At 45.5% G+C, this 22,469-nt stretch overlaps 1 pseudogene; it reads left to right on the forward strand.

Moving 5' to 3' along the window:
• The window catches only part of LOC123995289, a 131,113-nt pseudogene that overhangs the window by 97,534 nt on the left and 11,110 nt on the right, over positions 1–22,469 (forward strand).

Here is a 22,469-nt window from a genome sequence, read left to right on the forward strand (position 1 = left end):
GCTATTTCTGCTCCGCTTATCATTTCATCTCAACTCCAAATGCCAAAGCAAAACAGAATAAATATGATTGTGTTTGTGTGTTTGTGTGTTTGTGCGTGTGTGTGTGTGTGTGTGTGTGTGTGTGTGTGTGTGTGTGTGTGTGTGTGTGTGTGTGTGTGTGTGTGTGTGTGTGTGTGTGTGTGTGTGTGTGTGTGTGTGTGTGTGTGTGTGTGTGTGTGTGTGTGTGTGTGTGTGTGTGTGTGTGTGTGTGTGCGTGGAGCCCCCTCCAGTGGTAACAGTCAGTATAACAGTGTGTATTCCCCAGGCCTGTGGCTGCTGGGTCAGCACATCTTCTGTCATGCAGGTGAAAGAGGACCCAAAAGCGACTTAACAGAAACGGAGTTTATTCAAGTCCAAACAGGAATAACAGAAATCCTCTAGTCTGTAGAGGGGAATAACAGGAGAAGCGGCCACAGACTGCAGGTCGCTTCGGGTAGGCGCAGGCCGTAGTTGACAGAGACACCTGCTCACACGCAGCATCTGATGAAGGCAAAAAACACGACAGGACAGGGCGATACACAATCACAGCACGGTGAATTCTAAACAAGGAACCGACGGGACAGGAACGGAACACAAAGGAAGAAATAGGGACTCTAATCAGGGGAAAGGATCGGGAGCAGGTGTGGGAAGACTAAATGATGATTAGGGGAATAGGAACAGCTGGGAGCAGGAACGGAACGATAGAGAGAAGAGAGAGCGAGAGAGTGAGAGAGGGAGGGGGAGAGAGAGGGATAGAAAGAGGGAAAGAACCTACTAAGACCAGCAGAGGGAAACGAATAGAATGGGGAGCACAGGGACAAGACATGATAATAAATGACAAACATGACATCTTCTCTCCAACAAGACACACAGCTGGAAAATTCCACATCCTCAATGAGCAACAGTTAAATGTGCATTTTAAAGTGAGGCATGGGGAGGGGCTCTTCGCAGGGTTTGCCAGCACATATAGTCCTCGGTGTTTGAGTGTGGAGATTTGTGACATAAGAGTTTTGCTTGTCCACATAAAGGCCGTAGACAGGAAGTTCCGTCTGAGGAGACGCTGGTGGTCAGCGGGGACTGGAACTGTACAATGGATTTTACGAAAGACAGAAATGGGGGAGAGCCTCATTCAGTATCAGTGGGAGTGTTAAGGGACATCTTTAATCAGTTTGACCTAGTGGATGTTTGGAGAACTAAACATCCAAACACAAGACAGTATACATGGGTGAAGGTTTTTGGGGCTAGGGTGAGTGCAGCTCGACTTGATCGGTTTTACATGTCCAGGAATCGGAGCAATAGGCTGTTGGGAACTACCATTCTCCTGGTGGTGTTTTCGGATCATCACATAACCATGGCTCAGCTGTCTATTTCACCAGGGCCCCGGCAGGCATCCTATTGGAAGTTTAATGTAAAGCTCTTACAAGATGCCCCTTTTTGCTCAGGTTTCCAGACATTTTGGGAAAGGTGGGGGCAGCGAAGAGAGGAGTATGAGTCTCTGAGTTAATGGTGGGATGTGGGAAAAGTCCTAATTAGGCTTTTCTGTCAACAGTATTCAGCGCTCTCATCCTCAGAGGCTAGGAGAGTATTGGGGGAACTCAAGCATATTATTAGTGAGATGGAGGTAGAGATGGTGGGGCAAGGCAATGTAGGCCCATTCTAATTTAACTGAATTACGTAGGGACCTGGGCAGTTTTTTCCAGGTTAAAGCAAAGGGAGCACTTGTAAGAGCTAGGTTCTCCATGCTCAAGGAGATGGATGCTCCCAGCTCCTTCTTCTTTGGTTTGGAAAGACAGAGCAGTGAAGCCAAGGGTATGCATTGTCTATGGCTGTCTGATGGGCGGGTGACCTCTGTGGTGGGGGAGATGCGGGAGCGGACTGTGGAGTTTTATACTGAGTTGTATAGGGCAGAACTGTGTGATTCTATGTGTGCTCAAGTCTTGTTCGCAGGACTCCCTAAGCTCTCTCTGGCACAGAGGGATGAAATGGACATTCTTCTGTTGTCCCAGGAACTGGCAGAGGCCGTAACCCAGATGTCCCTCAGTCGTGCACAGGGGGTCGAAGGAATCCCGGTGGAGTTTTATAAATAATTCTGGGAAATAATTGGACTGGACTTCTTTTGCGTGTTGCGTCAGTGCATCGGGGTAGGAGAGTTGCCAATGAGCTGCCGTCGGGCGGCTCTGACTCTCCATCCCAAAAAAGGGGACTTGTGTGAACTTAAGAACTGGAGGCCTGTGGCATTACTCTGTTCAGACTACAAGATATTTGCCAAGGTCCTCTCTGACTGATGTCCCATCTGGACTCGATAGTACATAAGGACCAAACATATTGTGTACTGGGACGCTCAATCACGGACAACTTGTTCATGATCAGGGACATGTTGAACTTGTTGAGAGGTACTAATGTGAACTTTGGACTGGTCTCTTTAGATCAAGAGAAGGCTTTTGATAGAGTGGACCATGAGTATCTGTTTAATGTAATGTCTGTGTTTGGGAAGAGGTTTTTGACCTGTGTGAAGCTGTTGTATGCTGGGGTGTCATTTATGGTCAAGGTGGGGGGGGGGCTCAGTAGGCCAGTCTGGGTGAGGCGGGGCATTAGACAAGGATGTCCTTTATCTGGGCAGTTATATACACTCGCCATTGAGACTTTTTTGGGACTGCTACGCAGGAGACTGCAGGGAGTGTGCTGGACAGGCACATATGTGGTGATAGGCATAGCAGACGTTTCTGTGATGGTCAGGATATGCAGGCACTAGACACCAGTCTGAAGGTGTACAAGGGAGCTTCATCAGCTAAGGAGTTATATGGGGCAAGAGCAAAGCTCTATTATGTGGGGCATCTGCTTTCAGGGGGTTTGAAGGGCTTAAAGTGTTGGGGGTGTACCTGGGCTCGGAGAGGTGGGTCAGGAAGAACTGGGAGGGGCTGTCACAGGCAGTGGTGTCAAGACTGGCCGGGTGGAGGTGGCTCCTGTCCCAAGTGTCATATAGATAATCAACAACCTGGTGGCATCTTCCCTGTGGTATAAACTGGCTGTCCTCAATAAACTATTGTTTAATGGGATGGTCTCTGCGAGTCTTCGGGTTGAGTTTGAGTTCTATGGAATGATAAAAAGTGAGGAGATGTTTCAGGTGATATGGTGTGTTGGGGGGGCCTGTCTGTACAGCTGGGGGAGATGTTTTTGATGTACGGTTGTAGAAGTGGTAAAGTTTTTTGGATATTGTGATGTTGTTTTGTATCATGTGGCAGATGGAAAGGTGAGTATGGTACATGTATGCAGGACAGGATATATATATTTTGTTGTTTTATTTTTAAGGGGGGGTGGTGAGTTCTTAAATGAAATGAGAAGGTTTCATTAAAGAAAGACCAAAGGTTTTTTTAAAGTTTCTCCCCCCAGAGCTCTGACGTATTCCTCTCACATCAGAGGGGAAGAGAAAGAAGGACAGATTATGGGGAGAGAAGCTCATAAAGCCTGCAGCATAGTGAACAGTAGGGAGAGTATCTGTCTCGTCATGGAAATTAACATGAAGCACTACTTGTCCATGTATAAACAGACATACATTCAGGCTACCTATACCACATGCCATCATTTTACCAGACCTTGGACAGCGGGAGAACTGGAGGTTTGTAGGGCTGGAGAGCTGTAGGGCTGGAGAACAGGAGGACTGGAGGGCTGGAGAGTTGTATGGCTGGGGGGCAGGGGGGATGGAGAGTTGTAGGACTGGGGGGCTGGAGAGTTGTAGGGCTGGAGAACAGGAGAGTTGTATGGCTGGGGGCAGGAGGGGGATGGAGAGTTGTAGGACTGGGGGGCTGGAGAGTTAATAATAATAATAATAATATGCCATTTAGCAGACGCTTTTATCCAAAGCGACTTACAGTCATGTGTGCATACATTCTACGTATGGGTGGTCCCGGGAATCGAACCCACTACCCTGGCGTTACAAGCGCCATGCTCTACCAACTGAGCTACAGAAGGACCACCAGAGTTGTAGCACTGGAGAGTTGTATGGCTGGAGAGCTGTAGGGCTGGGGAGGCTGGAGGACTGGAAGGCTGGAGAGTTGTATGGCTGGGGGGCTAGAGGACTGGAGGGCTAGAGAGTTGTATGGCTGGGGGGCTAGAGGACTGGAGGGCTAGAGAGTTGTATGGCTGCGGGGATAGAGGACTGGAGAGTTTTAGGGCTGGAGGACTGGAGATGTGTATGGCTGTAGAACAGGAGGACTGGAGGGCTGGAGAGTTGTATGGCTGGGGGGCTGGAGTACAGGAAGACTGGAAGGCTGGAGAGTTGTATGGCTGGGGGCTGGAGAACAGGAGGACTGGAAGGCTGGAGAGTTGTATGGCTGGGGGCTGGAGGGCTGGAGAGTTGTATGGCTGGGGGCTGGAGGACTGGAGGGCTGGAGAGTTGTAGGGCTGGGGGGATAGAGGACTGGAGGGATGGAGATGTGTATGGCTGGAGAACAGGAGGACTGGAAGGCTGGAGAGTTGTATGGCTGGGGGGCTGGAGAGTTGTATGGCTGGTGGGCTGGAGGACTGGATAGTTGTAGGGCTGGGGGCTGGAAGTTTGGAGGGCTGGAGGGTCGAAGGGTTTGAGAACTAGAGGGCTGGAAGGCTGGAGGGTTTGAGAACTAGAGGGCTGGAGGATTGGAGGGTTTGAGAACTGGAGGACTGGAGGGCTGGAGAGTTGTAGGGCTGGGGGGATAGAGGACTGGAGGACTGGAGGGCTGGAGATGTGTATGGCTGTAGAACAGGAGGACTGGAGGGCTGGAGAGTTGTATGGCTGGGGGGCTGGAGTACAGGAAGACTGGAAGGCTGGAGAGTTGTATGCTGGAGAACAGGAGGACTGGAAGGCTGGAGAGTTGTATGGCTGGGGGCTGGAGGACTGGAGGGCTGGAGAGTTGTATGGCTGGGGGGCTGGAGGACTGGAGGGCTGGAGAGTTGTAGGGCTGGGGGGATAGAGGACTGGAGGGATGGAGATGTGTATGGCTGGAGAACAGGAGGACTGGAAGGCTGGAGAGTTGTATGGCTGGGGGGCTGGGGGGATGGAGAGTTGTATGGCTGGTGGGCTGGAGGACTGGATAGTTGTAGGGCTGGGGGCTGGAAGTTTGGAGGGCTGGAGGGTCGAAGGGTTTGAGAACTAGAGGGCTGGAAGGCTGGAGGGTTTGAGAACTAGAGGGCTGGAGGATTGGAGGGTTTGAGAACTGGAGGGTTGGAGGGCTGGATAGATGGAGGGTTGGATGGTTTGAAAACTGGAGGGCTGGAGAACTGGAGGGTTGGAGGGCTGGATGGATGGAGGGTTGGATGGATGGAGGGTTGGATGGTTTGAAAACTGGAGGGTTGTAGGCTGGCTGACTGTGGTATATACTTATACAATTTAAATACTATTGTCTATGTGACTCACTGACTGTGTGTCAAATGTCCCTGCTTTATTGGGCAATAAGGCTCTAAGGCTTTCTGTGTGCCTGTCTGACTCTGTGCTATGACAGTCATATAATGGAGGTCGGCTGACTGACTGTGTGTCTTTCCAGACAGGTTATGGAGCAGCAGCAGAAGCAGGCACACATGGAGAGGGAACGACGATCCTCGAACCCAGGTGAGGAAACGCTGAACTCAACCCACTGAACAATTACATACTTTTTTTCTTACCTTTACATTTTTTAACTACATTTTGATAAAAAGTAAGGCCGTCTTTACATTTTGGCATTATCAAGTGTCTCTAGTGCCTGATTTAAACGCATATTCGCTTTCAAATCAGACACTGCTGCACTTCCACCTAAGACTTACCCCACATCAATGTGTTACCAGTGTTTAATGTTAAATGTCATTTGACACTATAAAGAAAGTCTTCTGACCTCTTTAACTCTCCCTCTCTGAATTTCACCAGGTTCTCCTTTCCAAGGCCATCCTGGTGTGCTTTCTGTAGCCCCCCCAGCTCCCATGCCTCCCCCCATGTCCATGGGTTGTGGCCCCTCCTCTTTAGGTGGAGGCCCCCCCTCCCTGGGTGCCTCTATGCCTCCTCCCCCTCCTGGCCCACCTCCCCCTCGGAAGGTGCTCCCCCGCCCCCCCTGCCTCCACCGCTGCCCATGGTTGGAGGCAGACAGGGTGAAGAGGCTCCCGCCCCAACGGGACTCGCCGCCATGATCGCTGGAGCCAAACTGCGCCGTGTCAATAGAGTAAGATGCCAATCAAACATCACACAATTTAACATAACATATACCTATACTGTGATCTACAGTATAGACACAGGCAATCTATTGAGACCACCATAGACATTGGAATGTACGAACGTCCTGTGGGTTTGTAAAGACGTAATGAGCTTTACAGTAGTGACGATATGGCAAAGGAAAACATACTGCATGTGTATAGCAATAGTCTAAAACAGTGGTCACCAACCGGTCCATCTTCAAGGCATTCCTAGTCAATCACCTGCGATAAAGACTGCGATAAAGGCTGCGATAAAGACTGGGATAAAGACTGCGATTTAGACTGCGATAAAGACTGAGATAAAGACTGCGCTAAAGGCTGTCATAAAGACTGCGATAAAGACTGCGTAAAGACTGCGATAAAGACACGATAAAGTCTGCGATAAAGGCTGCGATAAAGACTGCGATAAAGACTGCGATAAAGACTGCGATAAAGACTGCGATAAAGAATGCGATAAAGGCTGCGATAAAGACACGATAAAGTCTGCGATAAAGGCTGCGATAAAGACTGCGATAAAGACTGCGATAAAGAATGCGATAAAGGCTGCGATAAAGACACGATAAAGACTGCGCTAAAGGCTGCCATAAAGACTGTGATAAAGACTGCGATAAAGGCTGCGCTAAAGGTTGCGATAAAGGCTGCGATAAAGACTGCGATAAAGTCTGCGATAAAGGCTGCGCTAAAGGCTGCGATAAAGGCTGCGATAAAGACTGCGATAAAGACTGCGATAAAGGCTGCGATAAAGACTGCGTAAAGGCCGCAATAAAGGCAGCGATAAAGGCTGCGATAAAGGCGGCGATAAAGGCTGCGATAAAGGCTGCGATAAAGGCTGCCATAAAGACTGTGATAAAGACTGCGATAAAGACTGCAATAAAGACTGCGTAAAAAGACTGCGATAAAGATGCGATAAAGACTGCGATAAAGTCTGCGATAAAGGCTGCGCTAAAGGCTGCGATAAAGGCTGCGATAAAGACTGCGATAAAGACTGCGATAAAGGCTGCGATAAACACTGCGTAAAGACTGCAATAAAGGCAGCGATAAAGGCTGCGATAAAGGCTGCCATAAAAGCTGCCATAAAGACTGTGATAAAGACTGCGATAAAGACTGCAATAAAGACTGCGTAAAAAGACTGCGATAAAGATGCGATAAAGTCTGCGATAAAGACTGCGATAAAGGCTGTGATAAAGACTGCGATAAAGGCTGCGATATAGGCTGCGATAAAGACTACGTAAAGACTGCGATAAAGGCTGCGATAAAGACTGCGATAAAGGCTGCGATAAAGGCTGCGATAAAGACTGTGATAAAGGCTGCGATAAAGGCTGCGATAAAGACTGCTATAAAGACTGCGATAAAGACTGTGATAAAGGCTGCGATAAAGACTGCGATGTAACGGTCGTCGTCTGATGAGCAAGAATCGGACCAAATCGCAGCGTGGTAAGTGTTCATGACTTTTATTAAACTGAACACTAGAACAAAATAACAAACTGAATAAACTAAACTGAAACAGTCCTGTCAGGTGCAGAACACTAAACAGAAAACAACTACCCACAAAACATAGGTGGGGGAAAGCTACCTAAATATGGTTCTCAATCAGAGATAACGATAGACAGCTGTCCCTGATTGAGAACCATACCCGGCCAAAACAAAGAAATACAAAACATAGAAAACTGAACATAGAATGCCCACCCAAATCACACCCTGACCAAACCAAAATAGAGACATAAAAAGCTCTCTAAGGTCAGGGCGTGACAGCGATAAAGACTGCGATAAAGACTTGCACTCTTTTTTAAAATTCTGCTGCGCTGTTGGTGATAGGTGGACTGCGCACAGGGTAACCTTTTCATTTGTCTGTAAAGACAAACTCCGCCTGTCCGGGCGACCGGGAGATCTGTGGCTAAATTGAATGTGCCTACTGCGCTGGCCAATCAGATGGCTCAAATCACCCGGACCTACAGCTTCCAGCAAAGTTTGATACTAGTTTACATGAGATTTCAGAACTTTTTAAAACCATGACCAGAGAGAGACTGTCAAAGAATACAGCAAACAGCTGCTGTTTCATGAGTGACTTCATGATTTTATTCAGCTCTGTCAACACTGTTTTGATTCAACACTTCTACAAAACATAAAACACGCTTCTCCATACTACCCAGGAGAGCAACTTTGGTTTTAGAGGGGACATAACCTGGCAGGGGGTTATGGGGTCCTCCCTCAGATTTCTTTGGGGCATTTCTACACAATCTAATATGACCCATATGGGGTCGTTTTGAGGTTACTTTTATTGTAAATAAAGAACAGAATATGTTTCTAAACACTTCTGCATTAAAGTGGATGCTACCATGATTATGGGTAATCCTGAATTAATTGTGAATAATGATGAGTGAGAAAGGTATAGACGAACAAATATCATACCCCCCCAAAATGCTAACCTCCCATGTTATTGTAATGTGTTGTGGGGGTATGATATTTCTGAATCAAACTTTCTCACTCATCATAATTCACGATTCATTCAGGATTATCCGAAATCCTAATTTACACTACGTGGCCAAAGGTATGTGGACACTCCTTCAAGTTAGTGGATTCGGCTATTTCAGCCACACCGTTGCAGACAGGTGTATAAAAATCAAGCACAAAGCCATGCAATCTCCATAGACAAACATTGTCAATATAATGGCCCATACTGAAGAGCTCAGTGACTTTCAACGTTGCACCGTCACAGGATGTCACCTTTCCAACAAGTCAGTTCGTCAAATTTCTGCCCTGCTAGAGCTGCCCTGATCAACTGCAAGTGCTGTTATTGTGAAATGGAAACATCTAGGAGCAACAACCTCACCCGCGAAATGGTAGGCCACACAAGCTCACAGAATGGTACCGCTGAGTTCTGAAGCACGTTGCACATAAAAATAGTTTGTCCTCGGTTGCTACACTCACTACCGACTGAGTTCCAAACTGCCTCTGGAAGCAACGTCAGCACAAGAACGGTTTGTTGTGATGAATGGGTTTCATGAATGGGTTTCCATGGTCGAGCAGCCGCACACAAGCCTAAGATCACCATGTGCATTGCCAAGCGTCGGCTGGAGTGGTGTAAAGCTTGCCGTCATTGGACTCTGGAGCAGTGGAAACACATTGTCTGGAGTGATGAATCACGCTTCACCATCTGGCAGTCCGACGGACGAATCTGGGTTTGGCGGATGCCAGAAGAACGCTACCTGCCCGAATGCATAGTGCCAACTCTAAAGTTTGGTAGAGGATAAATAATGGTCAGGGGCTGTTTTTCATGGTTTGGGCAAGGCCCTTTAGTTCCAGTGAAGGGAAATCTTAACGCTACAGCATACAATGACATTCCGTGCTTCCTACTTCGTAGCAACAGTTTGGGAAAGGCCCTTTCCTGTTTCAGCATGACAATGCCCCCGTGCACAAAGCGAGGTCCATGCGGAAATGATTTGTTGAGATCGGTGTGGAGATCGGTTTGCACAGAGCACTGACCTAAACTCCATCAAACACTTTTGGGATGAATTGGAACGCCGACTGCGACAAACATTTCTAAACAGTTCACCTGATATGGATGAAAATACCCTCAAAGTAATGTTCACAGTCTACTCTTTAACTTCATAGTCATTGTTTGATTTAAAATCCAAACGTTTGAAATATTAGAGCCAAAAGAAAAATAATGCTTCATGGTCCCAATAATGACAGAGGCACTGTAATTCATACCATAGGCCTAATAGTACTGTAGAGCTATTTTACTATTGGTTTCTGGTGTGTTAGGCCAAGGCCAGAGTGAGAACAGTATGGCAGACCCCTAGTGCCAGGACTGTGCAGCCCAGCAGCTAGGTATTGCCTAAATCTGTATCTCCCCTGACGTGTTTTCATTACAGACTTCTTTTGTTGTACTGTATTCCATATAAGGCATCCAGACCTTATGAAAGTTGCACAGAAAACCCTTAATCTTGTAATAAATCAAATCTAGTGATACATACAGTGGGGCAAAAGAGTATTTAGTCAGCCACCAATTGTGCAAGTTATCCCAATTAAAAAGATGAGAGAGGCCTGTAATTTTCATCATAGGTACACTTCAACTATGACAGGCAAAATGAGGGGGGGAAAAATCCAGAAAATCACATTGTAGGATTTTTTATTAATTCATTTGCAAACTATGGTGGGAAATAAGTATTTGGTCACCTACAAACAAGCAAGATTTCTGGCTCTCACAGACCTGTAACTTCTTCTTTAAGAGGCTCCTCTGTCCTCCACTCGTTACCGGTATTAATGGCACCTGTTTGAACTTGTTATCAGTATAAAAAACACCTGTCCACAACCTCAAACAGTCACACTCCAAACTCCACTATGGCCAAGACCAAAGAGCTGTCAAAGGACACCAGAAACAAAATTGTAGACCTGCACCAGGCTGGGAAGACTGACTCTGCAATAGGTAAGCAGCTTGTTTTGAAGAAATCAACTGTGGGAACAAATATTAGGAAATGGAAGACATACAAGACCACTGATAATCTCCTTCGATCTGGAGCTCCACGCAAGATCTCACAACGTGGGGTCAAAATAATCACAAGAACGGTGAGCAAAAATCCCAGAACCACACGGGGGGACCTAGTGAATGACCTGCAGAGAGCTGGAACCAAAGTAACAAAGCCTACCATCAGCAAGGGTATTGAAGATTAAACGTGGCTGGGTCTTTCAGCATGACAATGATCCCAAACACACCGCCCGGGCAACGAAGTAGTGGCTTCATAAGAAGCATTTCAAGGTCCTGGAGTGGCCTAGCCAGTCTCCAGATCTCAACCCCATAGAAAATCTTTGGAGGGAGTTGAAAGTCCGTGTTGCCCAGCAACAGCCCCAAAACATCACTGCTCTAGAGGAGGTCTGCATGGAGGAATGGGCCAAAATACCAGCAACAGTGTGTGAAAACCTTGTGAAGACTTACAGAAAACGTTTGACCTCTGTCATTGCCAACAAAGGGTATATAACAAAGTATTGAGATACATTTTTGTTATTGACCAAATACTTATTTTCCATCATAATTTGCAAATAAATTCGTTAAAAATCCTACAATATGATTTTCTGTTTTTTTTTTCTCATTTTGTCTGTCATAGTTGAAGTGTACCTTTGATGAAAATTACAGGCCTCTCTCATCTTTTTAATTGGGAGAACTTGCACAATTGGTGGCTGACTAAATACTTCTTTGCCCCACTGTAACTTGACATTTCTGCCATCCATTGTGGGAGGATAACCAACCTGCATTTCTTAGCCACTATAAATGCTAGGTTACACAGTTTCTTCTGATAACAGTCTCCAGTATCAACGTTTCCAAGCAAACAAAAACAGGGAGAAGGGAGGACCTGTAGACATGCTGAGATAAAAGAAAATTCTCTTTACCTGAATTCAGCCAGCCTTCACAAGAGAGTAACATGCAAATATGTCCCCCTTTGTGTTTTACACATCTAGTAGAGGAATTACAGTGTATGATATTCAGTTTTACTGGCATATAGTACGCTCTATGGATGGTCTTAAACTGCAGTAATTTATGTCTGAGATGACAGTGCATTCTAACATATCAATAGTGTCTTATTTTTGTTTGGCATGTTTTGTGTCATTGGGAAAAGCCCGTATCAACAGTTTGGATTGGAAATCAACTTTAGAGGTTTGTCAGACGGTCTTAAAATAGTTTCAATCTTTGAAGGCTCTGGCTTGTCCAGTGTTCGCTGCTTAGAGAGAATATGTTGATGTATCTGCAACGGTTCACCTCAGAGCTTTCACAGACGGGTCTTCCATGGTTGCCTGACCCTGCTGAGACCCCTGTCACCATCGGATCCTGCTATAAAGCATGACAAGGAATTACCTTGGTGTACATTTATACATTGATTCTATTATTGGATCAGTAATAGAAATGACCATCAACTCAGGATGGAACGTTGTATCCATTCACTGGTTGTTTGATATAATAAAAAATTCACCTGAGCTCCGTAGACTAGTCTTCCCTGGCTGTCTGACCCTGCATTGACCCCTGTCCCCATCTGATCCTGCTAAGAGATGATGAGCATAGTGTTGTGTACTGACTGTACAACGACAGTGAAGCCTGTATAGCTGTTTATACCATGACAGTGTGAATATAGGGAATTAGCTAGGGAAACTGGCAGATCAATAGCGTTACATTGCTATACTGATTCACATTGCGCTGTCAAAAGACGTCAGAATATCGGTCATCAATTGTTTGGCCACTGGTTTCATTGTTTGATTCAGGTCTAGTGTGATTGAGGCAAAATTGATAGCTAAGGTCAGTGAGCCAGCTAACGTTAACCAACTTTTAGCTCTAATGGTACAGCGCATTCAGAAGGTATTTAGACCCCTTGACCTTTTCCACATTTTGTTACGTTACAGCCTTATTGATTTATTTTGATTTATTTTACCTTTATTTAACCAGGTAGGCAAGTTGAGAACAAGTTCTCATTTACAATTGCGACCTGGCCAAGATAAAGCAAAGCAGTTCGACAGATACAACGACACAGAGTTACACATGGAGTAAAACAAACATACAGTCAATAATATAGTATAAACAAGTCTATATACAATGTGAGCAAATGAGGTGAGAAGGGAGGTAAAGGCAAAAAAGGCCATGGTGGCAAAGTAAATACAATATAGCAAGTAAAACACTGGAATCATAGTTTTGCAATGGAAGAATGTGCAAAGTAGAAATAAAAATAATGGGGTGCAAAGGAGCAAAATGAATGAATTAATTAAATACAGTTGGGAAAGAGGTAGTTGTTTGGGCTAAATTATAGGTGGGCTATGTACAGGTGCAGTAATCTGTGAGCTGCTCTGACAGTTGGTGCTTAAAGCTAGTGAGGGAGATAAGTGTTTCCAGTTTTCAGAGATTTTTGTAGTTTGTTCCAGTCATTGGCAGCAGAGAACTGGAAGGAGAGGCAGCCAAAGAAATAATTGGTTTTGGGGGTGACTAGAGAGATATACCTGCTGGAGCGTGCTCTACAGGTGGGAGATGCTATGGTGACCAGCGAGCTGAGATAAGGGGGGGACTTTACCTAGCAGGGTCTTGTAGATGACATGGAGCCAGTGGGTTTGGCGACGAGTATGAAGCGAGGGCCAGCCAACGAGAGCGTACAGGTCATTTTTATTCTAAAAATGATTACATTGTTTTTTTCCCTCTTTGATTTATGCACAATAGCCCCCCCCCAAAGAATTTGAAAATGTATTAAAAATAATAAACGGAAGTATCTTATTTACATAAGTATTCAGACCCTTTACTCAGTACTTTTTTGAAGTTGGCCAGGGGATGAGCGGTGCCTGGTTTCCTCCAGACGTGATGCTTGGCATTGGCCAAAGAGTTCAATCTTGGTTTCTCATGGTCTGAGAGTCCTTTAGGTTCCTTTGGCAAACTCAAAGCATGCTGTCAAATCAAATTGTATTTGTCACATGCGCCAAATACAACAGGTGTATACTTTACCGTGAAATGTTTACTCACAAGCCCTTAACCAACAATGCAGTTCAAGAAAGAGTTAAGAATATTTACAAAATAAACTAGTGAAAAAAATCCTAAAGTAACACCAGAAAATTACATAACAATAATGAGGCTATATACAGGGGGTACCGAGTCAATGTGCGGGGGTACAGGTTAGTCGAGGTAATTTGTAAAGTGACTATGCATAGATAATAAACAGCGAGTAGCAGCAGTGTAAAAACAAATGGAGGGGGGGGTCAATGTAAATTGTCTGGGTGGCCATTTGATTAATCGTGGTCCTTCTGTAGCTCAGTTGGTAGAGCATGGCGCTTGTAACGCCAGGGTAGTGGGTTTGATTCCCGGGACCACCCATACGTAGAATGTATGCACACATGACTGTAAGTCGCTTTGGATAAAAGCGTCTGCTAAATGGCATATTATTATTATTATTTATCCATTTTAGATTAAGGCTGTAATGTAACAAAATGTGGAATAAGTGAAGGGGTCTGAATACTTTCCGAATGCACTGACTTTATTCCAAGATGGCGTAGCAGTAAGACGTCTTGTCGTGTCGCGTCCCTTTGTATATATCTTTTTTTTCTGTTTTTACATATTTTTCTTCGCATATCTTTTAAAACATTTTGCTAAACCTCAACTTCTAAATACTCTACTGCAACCCGCCTCTCCCAATGTAGCTATTTTTCCTAAAGTATTTATATCTATTTCGGATCCGGAACCCCTCGACTGAAGCAAGCCAGCTAACTACCAGCTATCAGTCAGCAAAACATTGCTAGTGGTCTTCAGCTAACCGGTCATCAGCTAACCTTTAGCTCGGACAGCTCTCGCCAGTTCGAACAACGCGACTCTAACCAGAGCATAACGGACCTATTTTTTTTTATCCCCGGATTCCCACCGCAAACGGAACATCTTCAGCTGGATCTTCACAACTAGCTATCTAGCTAACCGCAATCCCGGATGATTACTCCTTGCTAGCGTTTCCACCCACTTAGCTTGAAGCTAGCCCGGCCAGAGCCCTTGTGCTACCACCGTAGCATACTCCTGGGCTACAATATCCGGACCCACGACCGGTCTATCGATGTCACCGCATGAAGAGGAATAAACAGACTCACCCCATCGCAACGTCCTCCAAAGGCTAACTCTCTAGCCCTTGCTATCTCCTTGCTTGCTAATTCGGCCTGCTAACTGCTAGCTTGTTTAGCCCCGGTCCGCTAACTGCTACCTTGTTTAGCCCCGGCCTACTAACTGTTAGCTTGTTAGCACAGGCCTGCTCACCGTCTGAATCGCCGCGTCCCAAACACTCACTGGACCCATATTTACTTTCTATCTCTTTCGATTTTTAATTTGTTTATACCTTCCGGTAACCTGCCTCACCCAATGTGATACGGAATCGCTAATATTTTTAATTTTTAGAACACACTCAAGAACCTCCAGAAGCTAACTAGCTACAAGCTATTTAGTCATTGTTAGTTTTTTAAACCTGGATAACACTCGCCAGTCCAGCTTCCCTGCCCCATCCACCGCTGCCCCCTGGACACTGATCACTTGGCTACATAGCTGATGCATGCTGGACTGTCCATTAATCACGGTACTCCATTCTGCTTGTTTATGTTTTATCTGTCGGCCCCAGCCGCACTCAGGCTCTGTGTGTAGTTAATCCGACCCTCCCTCTGCCTAGTTAACGCCATTTTACCTGCTGTTGTTGTGCTAGCTGATTAGCTGTTGTTGTCTCACCTACTGTTTTTGCTAGCTCTCCCAATTCAACACCTGTGATTACTGTATGCCTCGCTGTATGTCTCTCTCAAATGTCAATATGCCTTGTATACTGTTGTTCAGGTTAGTTATCATTGTTTTAGTTTACAATGGAGCCCCTAGTTCCACTCTTCATACCCATGATACCTCCTTTGTCCCACCTCCCACACATGCGGTGACCTCACCCATTACAACCAGCATGTCCAGAGATACAACCTCTCTCATCATCTGCTGTACCCGCACCCCACCATACCCCTGTCTGCATTATACAGATACAGCCCTTGGTTCACTCCAGACCTGACTGCCCTCGACCAGCACAAAAACACCCTGTGGCGGACTGCAATAGCATCGAATAGTCCCCGTGATATGCAACTGTTCAGGGAAGTCAGAAACCAATACACGCAGTCAGTCAGGAAAGCCAAGGCCAGCTTCTTCAGGCAGAAGTTTGCATCCTGTAGCTCCAACTCCAAAAAGTTCTGGGACACTGTGAAGTCCATGGAGAACAAGAGCACCTCCTCCCAGCTGCCCACTGCACTGAGGCTAGGTAACACGGTCACCACCGACAAATCCATGATTATCGAAAACTACAACAAGTATTTCTCAACGGCTGGCCATGCCTTCCGCCTGGCTACTCCAACCTCGGCCAACAGCTCCGCCCCCCCCGCAGCTACTCGCCCAAGCCTCTCCAGGTTCTCCTTTACCCAAATCCAGATAGCAGATGTTCTGAAAGAGCTGCAAAACCTGGACCTGTACAAATCAGCTGGGCTTGACAATCTGGACCCTCTATTTCTGAAACTATCTGCCGCCATTGTCGCAACCCCTATTACCAGCCTGTTCAACCTCTCTGTCATATCGTCTGAGATCCCCAAGGATTGGAAAGCTGCCGCAGTCATCCCCCTCTTCAAAGGGGGAGACACCCTGGACCCAAACTGTTACAGACCTATATCCATCCTGCCCTGCCTATCTAAGGTCTTCGAAAGCCAAGTCAACAAACAGGTCACTGACCATCTTGAATCCCACCGTACCTTCTCCGCTGTGCAATCTGGTTTCCGAGCCGGTCACAGGTGCACCTCAGCCACGCTCAAGGTACTAAACGATATCATAACCACCATCGATAAAAGACAGTACTGTGCAGCCGTCTTCATCGACCTTGCCAAGGCTTTCGACTCTGTCAATTACCATATTCTTATCGGCAGACTCAGTAGCCTCGGTTTTTCGGATGACTGCCTTGCCTGGTTCACCAATTACTTTGCAGACAGAGTTCAGTGTGTCAAATCGGAGGGCATGCTGTCCGTCCTCTGGCAGTCTCTATGGGGGTGCCACAGGGTTCAATTCTCGGGCCGACTCTTTTCTCTGTATATATCAATGATGTTGCTCGTGCTGCGGGCGATTCCCTGATCCACCTCTACGCAGACGACACCATTCTATATACTTCCGGCCCATCCTTGGACACTGTGCTATCTAACCTCCAAACGAGCTGCAATGCCATACAACACTCCTTCCGTGGCCTCCAACTGCTCTTAAACGCTAGTAAAACCAAATGCTTGCTTTTCAACCGTTCACTGCCTGCACCCGCACGCCTGACCAGCATCACCACCCTGGATGGTTCCGACCTTGAATATGTGGACATCTATAAGTACCTAGGTGTCTGGCTAGACTGTTAACTCTCCTTCCAGACTCATATCAAACATCTCCAATCGAAAATCAAATCAAGAGTCGGCTTTCTATTCCGCAACAAAGCCTCCTTCACTCACGCCGCCAAACTTACCCTAGTAAAACTGACTATCCTACCGATCCTCGACATTGGCGATGTCATCTACAAAATTGCTTCCAACACTCTACTCAGCAAACTGGATGCAGTTTATCACAGTGCCATCCGTTTTGTCACTAAAGCACCTTATACCACCCACCACTGCGACTTGTATGCTCTAGTCGGCTGGCCCTCGCTACATATTCGTCGCCAGACCCACTGGCTCCAGGTCATCTACAAGTCCATGCTAGGTAAAGCTCCGCCTTATCTCAGTTCACTGGTCATGATGGCAACACCCATCCGTAGCACGCGCTCCAGCAGGTGTATCTCACTGATCATCCCTAAAGCCAACACCTCATTTGGCCGCCTTTCATTCCAGTACTCTGCTGCCTGCGACTGGAACGAATTGCAAAAATCGCTGAAGTTGGAGACTTTTATCTCCCTCACAAACTTCAAACATCTGCTATCTGAGTAGCTAACCGATCGCTGCAGCTGTACATAATCTATTGGTAAATAGCCCACCCATTTTCACCTACCTCATCCCCATACTGTTTTTATTTATTTACTTTTCTGCTCTTTTGCACACCAATATCTCTACCTGTACATGACCATCTGATCATTTATCACTCCAGTGTTAATCTGCAAAATTGTAATTATTCGCCTACCTCCTCATGCCTTTTGCACACAATGTATATAGACTCCCCTTTTTTCTACTGTGTTATTGACTTGTTAATTGTTTACTCCATGTGTAACTCTGTGTTGTCTGTTCACACTACTATGCTTTATCTTGGCCAGGTCGCAGTTACAAATGAGAACTTGTTCTCAACTAGCCTACCTGGTTAAACTGGCAAAATTTGCCAAGTGAATTTACTTCTGTTGAAACGGGACAAGGTCTACAAAGCATTTCCATAAACACAACAGCTGAAAGATACTGCTTCCTGACAGATAGCTAGAGCTGAACTGGCTGTGGTAGCTACTCGCTAGCTAACTAGCTAGTTCATGCACTTCAGACAGAACCTCATTCGAGAGGGAATGAAACATGTAATGCATTAGCTAACATAACATGTCAGTTACACTACTAACTCAGCACTAGGAATAAATAAATGTTTTATGTTAACTCAAACAGCATTTACCTTGCCAGCTACATCAGTCAAATAAGCTTGCTTTTACAACTCGGAGAAAAAGCACAATACACACAGACAACAGCTGCCTCTGTTCCTACGCTCTGTGGTGTCCGCAGGGTCCTACTAAATCCAGCCGTCTGATACCGCCAAACAGCCTACCCGACCTCTCGGGGCAGGAAAAATGCTATTTCAGAATGTGTGTGTGGTGTTGGGGGTCATGTCCCCCTCATTCCCAGTGAAAGTTGCGCCCCTGATACTACCACTCCCGCTGTAGCTGCAATGAATTAGTAGCCAAGTGTATCGATAGTCCTGCATTTTTATTATTATTAGCAGCTCGTCGTGTCTATTTTAATATGGATGAATATTTCACTTTCTCTGGTCATAGGAACAACATGAGACGGATGCGGTGCAACTCCAGTTTTGCCATGAGGTGGAACACAGTGTCCCCTCTCTCTGGTCAGTCTCACCACTGAGACTAATGACATGTTCAAAACAACTGGGAACTCGTAAATAGGACATCTCCGACTTCAGTTCATTCAAGACAACTGGGAACTCAGGGAAGAAAAAAAAATAGAAATTGTTTTGAACGATTATCCAGTTGACGTCATGATTTAATCTTATTATTTTCTCGAGTTCCCAGTTGTCGTTTAAGCCCCATGACCATCAGATGCAGGCATCATCAGTCCAGTAAAATAAAATAAAATAAAAGCTAATTATTTGCAAATTATTTCAATTTATACTAAGCTGTGCCTCACATATGCTACACATACATATCTATTTTGTTATCAAAGCTAGAGTTTGGAAATCTGGTCTGAGAAGAACAATATTGTCAGACCAAGAATTTACAGTGCTGTGAAAAAGTATTTGCCCCCTACCTGATTTCCTGATTTCTTATTTTTTTGCACATTTGTCACACTTAAATGTTTCAGATCAAACAAATGTAAATATTACACAAAGATAACCCAAGTAAACACAAAATGCTGTTTTTAAGTGATGATTTGATTTATTAAGGGAAAAATCTATCCAAACCTTCATGGCCATATGTGAAAACGTAATTGCCCACTAAACCTAATAACTGGTTGTGCCACCCTCAGCAGCAACAACTGCAATCAAGCATTTGTGATAACTGGCATTGAGTCTTTCACGTCGCTGTGGAGGAATTTTGTCCCACGCTTCTTTGCAGATTTGTTTTAATTCAGCCACATTGGAGGGTTTTCGAGCATGAACCGCCTTAAGGTCACGCCACAGCATCTCAATCGGATTCAAGTCCGGACTTTGACTAGGCCACTCCAAAACCTTCATTTCGTTTTTTTTAAGCCATTCAGAGGTGGACTTGCTGGTGTGTTTTGGATCATTGTCCTGCTGCAGAACCCAAGTGCGATTCAGCTTGAGGTCACAAACTGATGGCCGGACATTCTCCTTCAGGATTGTTTTGTTCGAGAGCAGAATTCCTGGTTCCAACAATCACAGCAAGTGGTCCAGGTCCTGAAGCAGCAAAGCAGCCCCAGACCATCTCACTACCACCACCATATTTGACTGTTGGTATGATGTTCTGTTTCTGAAATGCTGTGTTTCTTTTACGCCAGATATAACGTGACGCACACCTTCCAAAAGTTCAACTTTTGTCTTGTCAATCCACAGAATATTTCCCCTAAAGTCTTGGGGATCAGCAAGATGTTTTTTGCCAAAATTGAGACGAACCTTTATGTTCTTTTTGGTGGTTTTCACCTTGAAACTCTGCCATGGATGCCATTTTTGCCCAGTCTCTTTCTTACGATTGAGTCATGAACACTGACCTTAACTGAGGAAAGTGAAGACTGCAGTTCTTTAGATGTTGTTGTGGGTTCCTTTGTGAGCTCTTGGATGAGTCGTCGCTGCGCTCTTGGGGTAATTTTGGTAGGCCGGCCACTCCTGGGAAGGTTCACCACTGTTCCAAATTTTCTCCATTCGTGGATAATGGCTTTCACCGTAGTTCACTGGAATCCCAAATCTTTAGAAATGGCTTTGTAACCCTTTCCAGACTCATAGAAGTCAATTACTTTGTTTCTCAACTGTTCCTGAATTTCTTTGTATCGCGGCATGATGTCTTGCTTTTTTTTGCTTTTTGAGACAGGTGCTTTGTCAGACAGGTTCTATTTAACTGATTTCTTGATTCAACAGGCCTGGTAGTAATCAGGTCTGGGTGTGGCTAGTGAAATTGAACTGAGCTTTAAAAAAAAAAGAAGATTTAACCCCAGTAAATTCATGATTTAACAAGGGGGGGCAATTATTTTGTCACATAGGGCCATGAAGGTTTGGATAGTTTTTTTCCCTTAATAAATAAAATGATCACTTAAAAACTGCATTTTGTGTTTACTTGGGTTATCTTTGTGTAATAGTCAAATTTGTTTGATGATCTGAAACATTTAAGTGTGACAAATGTGCAAGAAAATAAGAAATCAGGAAATCAAGAAATTGCAGAAGCCTCATTCCTACAGAACTGTATATTTATGAGGTTAATGTTAAGTCGTGAGCGGTAAATCTCAGCTTGCGTTTTGACTGTGACAGTGATCTTGACTCAGAAAAGGTTGGTGACCACTGGTCTAAAATCACCTTATCTCCTCCTCTTCTTTCCTTCATCTGCACTGATCTCAACGTAGGAAAGGTGAAAGCACAATGTTAACCAAGCCCAGCTCTTTCATATCAGTGAAGATGAAATAGGTTAAGGAAGCCCCTTTAGACCTTTAACTGGTGCTCCAGAGGGGTTGGGTTAAATGCAGAAGACACAACTGACTAGGTATCCCCCTTTCCCTTTCCTTTCCCTCTTACAACTAGGATACAAAACACTCTGTCCTATCTTCTCCTAAGATACTGTGTGTGTCTCTCTCTTCTCTCTCCAGCCTGAGGACTCTAACTCTTCAGGATCGGGGACCAAAAACGAAGCCAACCGGACAAGTGGTGGCAGCGGAGGACTGATGGAGGAGATGAACGCTCTGCTGGCGCGGAGGTCAGAGCATAGAGTTAGAAACACTAGAGCAGGCATTCCTATTCAGAGCATAGAGTTAGAAACACTAGAGCAGGCATTCCTATTCAGAGCATAGAGTTAGAACTACAGGTCTGTGCGGGACTAATTTATTAAGTAAAAAGAGTAAGTAAGTAAAAAGTTAACTATAATGAGGCTATATACAGTACCGAGTCAATGTGTGGGGGTACAGGTTAGTTGAGGTAATTTGTACATGTAGGTAGGGGTAAAGTGACTATGCATAGATAATAAACAGCGAGTAAAAGCAGTGTAAAAACAAATGGGGGGGGGTGTCAATGTAAATAGTCCGGGTGGCCATTTTATGAATTGTTTGGGGCGGCAGGGTAGCCTTGTTTTGGGCGGCAGGGTGGCCTAGTGGTTAGAGCGTTGGACTAGTAAAATAAAGGGGGGAAAATTGTTCAACAGTGTAATAGCTTGGAGGTAGAAGCTGTTATGGCGCTCTGGTACCCCTTGCCATGCGATAGCAGAGAGAACAGTCTTCTGTGACTTGGGTGACTGGAATTTTTGACAATTTTTGTGGACCTATCACCGCTTATTATATAGGTCCTGGATGGCAGGAAGCTTGGCCCCAGTGATGTACTGGGCCATATGCACTACCCTCTGTAGCGCCTTACAGTCGGATGCCAAGCAGTTGCCATACCAGGCGGTGATGCAACCAGTGAGGATGCTCTCGATGGTGTAGCTGTTGAACTTTTTGAAGATCTGGGGACCCATGCCAAATCTTTTCAGTCTCCTTAGGGGAAAATATGTTGTTGTGCCCTCTTCACGACTGTGTTGATGTGTTTGGACCATGATAGTTTGTTGGTGATGTGGACACCAAGGAACTCTCGACCCGCTCCACTACAGTCCTGTCAGTTTTAATGGGGGCCTATTCCCCCTCCTTTTCCTGTAGTCCATGATCAGCTCTTTTGTCTTGCTCTCATTGTTGTCCTGGCACCACACTGCCAGGTCTCAGACCTCCTCCCTATAGGCCAGGCCTGAGCAATTCCAGTCCTCTGGGGCCTGATTGGTGTCACATTTTTCCGCCATCCCTAGAAAACACACCTGATTTAAACTAATTGCATTCTTAACTGAAGATCATGATTAGTTGATTATTGGAGTCAGGTGTGTTAGCTGGGACTGGGGAAA

The sequence above is a fragment of the Oncorhynchus gorbuscha genome, linkage group LG14 (genome assembly GCF_021184085.1).
Source record: "Oncorhynchus gorbuscha isolate QuinsamMale2020 ecotype Even-year linkage group LG14, OgorEven_v1.0, whole genome shotgun sequence".
NCBI lineage: Eukaryota > Metazoa > Chordata > Actinopteri > Salmoniformes > Salmonidae > Oncorhynchus > Oncorhynchus gorbuscha.